Here is a 9,414-nt window from a genome sequence, read left to right as displayed (position 1 = left end):
GGCGACAATATCAAAGTGCATCACTTATACGCGATTCTCGATCACTCCGTAACAGTCGTAACCGTATCGTTACCGTTTTATCATATAACTACTTCTATTGCTACAAGTTTGTATTATATTACATTGATGTTCGCTCGTTTTTAGCCGCGGCGGTCAGGGCCAAGCGGACGAACTAACTCAAGGTGATGTTCGAGAGTTGTTCGGTTAATACAGTATTAAAAAAAAAAAAAAAGACGTTAAGCCAACAGCCACAATTTGCGGTTTTAATAAACATAATTATTCGTCCGACGAGTAGTATAAATTATAATGAGTGCGTGTAAAAATTAACTGCGCAGTGTCCGTCCTGAATCTGCGCAGTAATTATCATTAATCGCGAATACGTCGGACACAACGTAATACAGATAATATAATTTATTACAACTAAAAAACACGCGGCGCCGACGGTTAAACGAAAATTGTTGCGGTGCTCTTAATATTTCGTAAGATAAACAGTGCCTCGGCGAAACGAATGGATTTGCACGTAAAGTCGGTATCGCGTTGGAACCCGGTAGCAGCACGTACGAGAATGCCGTCCGATGTAGGCGGAAAACCTACTTCGGCTGACTCGCAGACGTTTCGACGCTACCATCGCGTCTGATTATCGAATTTCAACACGCGAAAACATCAGGATCTCCAAGTAAGGACGCGTGCAGTATGCGCGAGGCCGATTCTTCCGCAGTCCCGCGGGTTTTGTAGTGACCACGTGTCCACCTGAGCCGTTTCCACGGTCGGTCCAGGATAATCCCCAGGAAAGTTGATTGTAAACATTGTGGTCGGATTTCTTAGTTTTGTCATTTTTTAAGTAAAAACAAAGCAGAGTTACGGATACGCTAGGCAAATAAAATCAAACGAAAAATAGATATGCAAATACCGAAAGGTTCACCGTTCTTGTCATAGGCTCTACTGTGGAGGTGATCAACATTTTTTTTTAAAACGATGACTGCCACTTTAAAATCTTTATATTTTCCGCTCGCTCTGCGTAGATCTTCTTCCTCGACTATCGTGTATTTATCATCTATGACTGCGTATTCGTCGGTCACCACAAACTGCACATCCGCAAAAGTGAGGTTAAGTTACTCAAAGACTTCAAATTCGTAATATTATTCATAATCTTGCATTTCAACATCTTCGATTTCCCATACCTTACGCTACGTTTTCCACGTTTCCGGAACAAACGACCAACGTGACTCAAAACCACTTCCATACTTTTTGGAAGAAAATATTTAACAAAAAACTAACCTCCGTAAACATGTGGGCGTCTTATCGCGTCCATCATGATACTGGATTGGCTAAAAAATATAAAATATTATTATTTTTTTTATATAAAAAAATTTACTTTCAAATAGTAAACGTAGTTAAAAGTTTCATCAGTTTAAAAAAAAAACCATTATATTACAGTGTAACGCTGTTTCTACTTAATTGTATTGTAATTAAAAAAAATATGTACAATTTATGTTACTTAACACTTATAAATTATAATATATTTTGAGTAGATGGTACTCTACAGATAAAATATTTTTTATGTATAATTTGGTAGTCATTTTTAGGTAAAAATGCATATTTAATTATTTTTAGTACATAAATTCATATATACTACTAACACTTCAAGCATATAAATGTCCGAGACATATACTGTTATACATCGTTCAAAATAATATTATACTATACAAAATAATTTTTACTAGATAGAATATATGAATATATAGTACCTATTATCTTTTCAGAAAACGAAATGACTTTTTCAACTATATGCTGTATCAAATTCCATAACAAGGAATGTTTATTTGTATAATTAGCCAGATAATTTATGTACATAAATGTTTATTTATGCAAAAATAATAAAATTGAAAGCATTTTCATTGTTCCAGACGTATGCAATATAATACTATAGACTCTATAGGTTAGAGAATAGAGAAAACTACTAATATAGAGATATAATATTTATGATCAATGTCGTATCAATAGATTTATTTCTAATTTCGATAATTTCTAATTATAATTTTTTTTTTATGGCATTAAATAAAATAAAAAGTAAATTAGATTTACACGGTCAAAATTAAATAGTTTAGTTATAAATTACAAAAACCTTATTAATAAGTATTCAAATACTTTTTTAAATTAAAACAATTGTCTAACTGCAATATACATAAATAGATATAATTCGAATAAAAATAAATAAGGTAAAAATAAGTAATAATAAGTTCAATAAGGTAAAATCGAATTTGATGGTAAATCAAATCTTAGCGAATCAATCATTTATAGCACATTGAGAAAATAACTGGTGAAGATAGTATTAGGTAAATATGTTTTTAGTGAATATGTACAACGAAATAACATAACGTGAGCAAGAGTAAGGTCAATTTTTTCTCGTTATTTTTTCTACGATATCCACAAATTCTAATCGAATAACAAATGTTTTTAATAATAACACATTTGAAGTGTACATTCAAAAATAGATTTCGGTGTAACCGGCAACAAACAATCCCGGGAACGGATTCGGCGTTTTCTGTGCCGCAAGACCGGGACAAGATTTTGTACTACCCACATTTTGAACGGGTTTAACCCTTGTCAAACAGAACGCGAAACTATCGTCACGTTATTACCACTAACGCTGACGTAAAAAAAGCGTCGTGTAATCGTAGGTAGTAGTAGCAGCAGTTGATATATAGTAGCATTACTTGTCTCAGTTTGCAAGGTGTATTTTATATTAAAAACGTGTTCAGTAGCGTTTAACTTTTTTCTCGCTATACACAGTCACAGAGTGTGTAGTGGGGTATAAATAATCCTAGGCGCAGGGTACACAACGCAGAGCAAATACGCGTTATCTCAGTTTAGGCGCGTGTGCTAGAAGTATTTCAATGGTTCAAGTTTCCCTCTATAATTCTAATAAAATGTATACGCATGTTTTTGAACACGCACGTTCGGCGATCAATAGTTTTTGTTCCGCGTAACACACATCGGGGTAACGTGTCAGGGTAATTGTATCGAAATGTTGGCCGTTGCTGGTCAATCGGTTAATATAATTAACGAATGACCGCCGTCGTTAAAAACCTTCGAGATCCTCGACGAAACGAGGATTTTCTGTTTACGCGTCCGCTACACGTACACCGCGCAATTTCACGCACGTAGCGAGACCGCGATCGTAACGACAACAAAAATAATAATATTAATAATAATAACGACAGTAATATACTTTTACGGTCCGTTGAATCAGGCGTGTGTACAACTCGAAATCCTGGCAGGGCCAAAACACGAAAACGGCTTGCACGTGGTGCGGGTGCGCGCGCGAACCTGTTTCCCTCGGCCCGCTTACACGCCCGTTGTGCCTACACGTCGAGATAATCGTTTCCCGCGGCGCGAACCTTGGTAAAACGGGTGTGCGTTTGCACGTGCACAATCACGTGATCGAATGCGGACGGCGGCGAAGGATACGTCATTCCGTTTTCGCGACCACGATGACGTCGGCTTTATTATTTTCCATTAACTTATTTATATACTGAATTATTCGTGTTTTTTTTTTCTTCCCTTTCTCACGTGCACGTGAACGGCAGTGCTCCGCACAAACGATTGACCCACTGACCACGGTCGCCGCCGCCGTCCTGGAGATTATGTTATGCCGATTCTCGAATGTTTACAAACATCGCTCGACGTTGTTTGTAAATAACAACCCGGTTCGGGTACGTACACCATTGCGTACCGTGCACACTCGTTCAGTGGCGTCATTGGGAACGGCAAGAATATGAATTCGCAACCACCCAGACACGTCCATAACAGTGGTTTTTTTTAGACGGTTGCAGCAGGTTTTGAAGTTACTGAAGTTCTTAGAGTGCATACAAATATTGTACGAGTTAAACAAAATGAATCGTCGTGCAATGTAATAAAAGCACCGACATTCAATGCGATGTTTGAAGCTATTTTGGTAGTAAAAACTTAAACAATACCCATTGAAGTAAATAATGTACGTATCTAGAAGAACTACGAATATCCGTTCGTATCTAATACGATTGTTTTCACGACGTTATACGGTCTACGCGTCATGAGTGATTTTTGCGACCCCTGACATTATGCTCGAATTGCGCTTATACATATGACTCCGACGGTGACGTCATAGCGGCGGGACGGTTTCGTTTTCCGAGACGCACGTCGTACGCGGTACACCGGAAATATTACGCAACAGTCGCGGAGGAACGAAAAACGTAAAAAAAAAAAGTCAACTACCACCCTCTACGGCGAATCGGGGTTAATCCTGAGACGCAGTAGAATGAGTCGCCGTCGCTATCGTAGGGTAGACGACGACGATCTGACCCGCACAACAAAGCGCCCTTCGAGCAGCTGTCTGTACGCGTACAAAAAAAGTCTGCGATGTTGAAATAAAGGGGAGCATATAAACGCCTACAAAACGTGTACCAAGCACTGCATGTTTGGGCAAGGCTTAAAATGACAAAAAACAAACACTGAGGCCACTGAGTACACCGTGTTGAGGGTCACATGTATATTTCCATACGATTACTAATTAGTTATGTTTATTAGTAAGCATTAGTTAATACGAGATACGCATTGTTTGTGAAACGTTCTTTCTCGGAACTCGATCCCAGACGAGACGCAATAACTGATGAATGGAAAATAAATCTCAATAAAATTAAACTTCGCAGTTATTTTTACCTATTATTACACGCTAGTGTATAACATGTATTGGGCTTTAGCCCGTTTGAATTACCGATGAATAAAAACGAATTTTTTTTAAAAGAATATCTCCTCGGTCAGAACTAGCTAGTAGTTTTTAATTTGGACGATTATTCTGACCAAATAGTTGAGCATTTCGATGAACTATCATGGGAAATGTTAAAGGGTACTAAGAAAGACTGATTTAACTATCGCTGTTGAGACGTTGGGAGATTGATTTGTCACGAGTAGAGCGCTAACGAGTGTTCTTCGCGACTCGCATAATAAAACGTTGTCGATTAAGCACCGGTAAGGAAAAATTCGAAAAAAACAGTAAGGCAGTCGATTACTACATTCGGTGCAGAGGAAAACGTGTTAGTTTCGATCCAATGCAGTTCGGCTCAACGAAATGTTTTTCGCGAAACAATACAATCGTACAATCATACAATCGTATGCAAAATTTAGGTTTATTACCATCATTAGATTAACAACAGAACGAAAGAAAAAAATTTAGTAATGTCATGCGTGTATAATTATGTCAATAGTAACTTTGCCGTAATTATAATTTATGCCGATTCCGTCGTCTTTGGCCATTTAACCAAAGTGAAAGCTTATACACGCATAATATACTCGATCAATCAAGTGTACCGCGGCGTGTTGTAGTTACAGATACGTTTGTAGACGAATTGCAGTACTTGTCCGGTAACTTTTTGCTTTTTTTTTTTTTTTTTTTTTTGTGCGACTAATACGTTGTGTTTTATAATTTCTACACATAAGTTTTGAATGTTTTGAAAGTATCGTCTCACTCTAATGGAAGTTTTCGTTTATTATTGTCGTTGTTATTATCATTGTTATTATGGTAACGATTTTCGAAAACAAGTAACGAATACTGCATTTGTTTGTTTCAGTAGATATGAATGGCTTGTAGCTACGTTGTAACGTTTTATCGCTACGTATTATACGGTACGGTACGATTACGTAATTTCACAAAAAGTTAATCGACAAAAAAAAAATATTCCTCGTATTTATTTCGTATAACACACTATATTGATAGATGATTAGATTCATATCTCTTATTGAAATATCTACGAATTCTAAATCTGATGATCAACGTGCGTGTGATACTTACACTTTTACAACGATTTACGAATTATGCACATAGCCAATTCATTACCACGGTATAGCCAAACATTAGTTATGCCGATCAATAAGTGCGTACGAGTTTTTATCACCAGTAGTGTCATAACATTATTGCTATAGTATTGTTTTTAGTTTGTTCAAATTTGACCTAGTCCTTGAAATTCTATAATGAACATTCATTAGTCGGAAACGTGAGTTGATTAAATCTGGACTGTACGTTACGCACCGAAAACGCGACGTCGAATCAAAATTAACATTTTACCCATGCGAGTAAATTAATCTAAAAAATAACAATTTACATAACAGATTATGTTTTACACGGCGTACATGTTTTTTTTTTTTTACTTTTAAAAACTTTTTAATAATTTATCGCATTCTCTACGAAACGCAGTGCAAAAACGTTCACCCAAGTAATATCCGAAGTCCAGATATGATTGTAGTTCGATGTTGTTCTCGTACTCGACATCAATACTACGCATTTATTCGCCCAGATAACGCGATTTGTCGTAATCGAATTAATGCCACACGAATAGTACAAATCGACTGCAATTGCCATGTCCGTTAACGTGATAATTATTACTATAGTACGCGGGATACACATCGAAATGTTGTCAATATTAATACGTGGTGATCTATAAGGCGAAAAAAAAAATCGCACCACTACAACTATTATTTTGAAAACGAGCCAGCAACTCGCGCTGTAAATAATATTAAAAAGTACGTTTTCCGCGATATTGCGACCGGAGAAGGGCTACGATGAGTGCACGTTTTATTCCGTTTGCATGTTGCCGCGCACGTTATAATCGTGTACCGGTAAAATGAATTACGGTCGTAAAACGCCTAGGAAGACGTAATAATACACGCTGCTGTGAGATAATGCGTTCGCGACCGTTTATTGTGTAATACGTAGTTTACACAATATGACAACTTCGACCGTTGTTTATAATTATCATTGTTAAATTATACCTCTTTAAGTGGTTATCATTAATTATGTATCCGTTATGGAATGTTGTTGATGAATTATTGAGCGCATGGTTCAGACGGTAACACGCATCATGAAGATATACACCCAATAAATTTGTTATCTGTGTGGCCGATTGTTTATCGTATCTTTAAACATTTTTGTTCGGTTTCCGATCCCGAAGACAACGTTTATGGTTCGACCGTTTCCGACCCGTTGCCGTTCAGCGAAAAACACTGGTAGCGTACGCCACTTGTACAGCGGGAACAATCCGTTTTTCGTGATTTCTACCCGAGTCCCGCACAAAACTCTAGGCTACGCGTGCGACTGCGAATTTTGAACAACACACATTTTAAACCACATTTTTACAATCGATTACGATCGATATTTAAGCTCGTCAATGACGATGACGGTAATAACAGTAAAGGTCGTACTTCGCGATACGTACCTCGGTCATTCCAATTCGCTTTTCGCATATCGTTGTCACCCAACGTGCGACGTAGTACGTGCGTCGCATTCGACGCATAAAAGGTGCATTGAACAAACTGCACAGATTTCCGATGTTATTATTTTCGAGGCGATACCATTGAAAATATTCATGACAATGTTTTGTTCGCGTCGTGTTTATTGGGTTTAACGCGAAAAGTGTTTACGTTGAAAAACAAATATTTTGCAAAAAGATAAACGTGGAAATGTTATCACCTATACCTAATCCTGCAAAATATTTTTTCGGATCATAATAATAATAATCTCTAATCAGGACATTCCGATATCCTCAATAAAACACGTACTCACAAGACACTCGTATATAGTCGTAGTTTTTAATAAACTCATGGTTAAAATATGCATTGTTACCGTGCACCTAAATCGGCTTTGTCCTTTTAACATTTTACGTCTTATTTCGTATCTTATGCAAATATTAAAATATTTATTTTCTTATTTTTACTCGCTTAGCAATTTAATAATCGTATTTATTACGAAATCAACAAAATTCTCGGACCAATATCGGTTTCGATTGGAAACCTCAAGTTTCTAATTTCACTTCTTAGCGTATCGTTATTTGAACTGTTTTAACCGCACTAAAATCCGTCTACGAAACGCGTTTCGATCTGGCTGATATTGTTGTTTAATCAATACAAATAATGGTTATTATGATAATGCGTATTACAATGTGTACAAAAACAATGATAATATTATGATTTACACATGCATTAAAGTCTTATTGCTGTTATTTCGTATTGTTTTCGCGACGTCATTCTTAGATGAAGTGTTTGTTAGCCGGCTTTCGGTTAACGTATCGAACACGATGGGCTTACATTTTTTCGCCGTTAAGATTGTGGTGGTCGATCGCAAAAGACAACCGCGCTAACGACGCTCTGCAGTGTTCGGGTGAGTGGAAAAACTCGAGAAAAAAAACAATACCATCATACGCGCGTTAACGCGTAAACCCATCTCGTAACAGTGCAGCGTGCACTGTTCGCCCCTGTATCTATTAAACTCGTTACACACGTCGATTGCATAATGTACGAATGCATTTCCTCGGCGTGCAAAGTAAAACAAATGTTAGACCGTTTATTAGACAAGGAAAAGAAAAAGAAAAAAAAATATCTACGCAACAATCGTATGATAAACGAACGCGTCCGCCCGGGGGAGAATGATCGCGATCCACGGGTAACTAGTGTTATAAATAGTACGCGCAGACATACGCGTTTGGTGTGCTATGTACAGGGGAATCGTGATCTGAATGTTTAACGTGCGGTGTAATGTATCGTGTCCGAACGCGTCGTCGCGTATTTGGGTCGACCCACCCTAGGGACCGTCGTCGCCTTCGTCCTGCACAAACTCATGAATCAACGGGACCCGAGACCGGTGCATCGGAGTGCGATAGGATACGTCGGTGGAAGGGAAACGGTAATTCCGTCCGAGAAATAAAAACCCGACGAGTAAATTTGCGGAGCACGACGCGCGATTTCGCGATTGATAAACCTGTTGCTGATATTTGAACGTCGTTTACGAATAGGTGCACGAACGGTTAAATCCTGTGAGTCACGGGAAAAACGTCGTTTTATATACCATACCCTCTCCACGCGATGGATTTTAATTTTTCTGTTGAATTCTTTCGTTGCACAACTCGACGTACACATATACGAGTGTTTAACGTTTCACGCGCGTAAGCCGTTTTATCAAAAACGCAGCTACGTCGGAATAGTACAACTACTATAGTATTTTTTATGTAGTCGCCGTGAAGTACGTTGATATGTTGCGTGGAAAAGAGTGCGAAACTCATGTTATTCGCGTTACGTCCATTCAAAACACGCAATGCAAAACACATCATTCGCTTCAGAAACGAAACATTTATTTGCTTTACATGCGTCGACTTTTTTCATCGATTTTCATTTTTAAAAAAGGATAATTCCTTTTTTACTATTCCAGTCGTGTTCCGACACGAACATGACTCTCAGCTGATGACCTAACATTTTGTCCAAAATTTCACGCCATATATCACAATCGTCGTCGGCCATAATGGCATGCGGGGGTGTACAGCGAGCGTGCATTTTGTGTGTATGTGTGTGTGTGTGTGTGTGTGTGTGTGTGTGTGTGTGTGTGTGTGT

General features: G+C 37.9%; 1 protein-coding gene across 1 annotated transcript in view; it reads left to right on the top strand.

The window, feature by feature from the left end:
• Positions 1 to 574: 574 nt before the first annotated feature.
• Positions 575 to 9,414, top strand: part of LOC112681947 (proton-coupled amino acid transporter-like protein CG1139) — a 40,776-nt gene continuing 31,936 nt past the window's right edge. The window contains exon 1 of the mRNA XM_025552330.1: positions 575 to 676. The gene's annotated coding sequence lies outside the window, so the exon portion shown is untranslated. The remainder of the gene's footprint in view (positions 677 to 9,414) is intronic.

This window comes from Sipha flava, unplaced genomic scaffold (genome assembly GCF_003268045.1).
Source record: "Sipha flava isolate LNK unplaced genomic scaffold, YSA_version1 1_pilon_pilon, whole genome shotgun sequence".
In the NCBI taxonomy this organism is placed as follows: Eukaryota; Metazoa; Arthropoda; class Insecta; order Hemiptera; family Aphididae; genus Sipha; species Sipha flava.
This window is presented reverse-complemented; position numbering and strand designations above follow the sequence as displayed.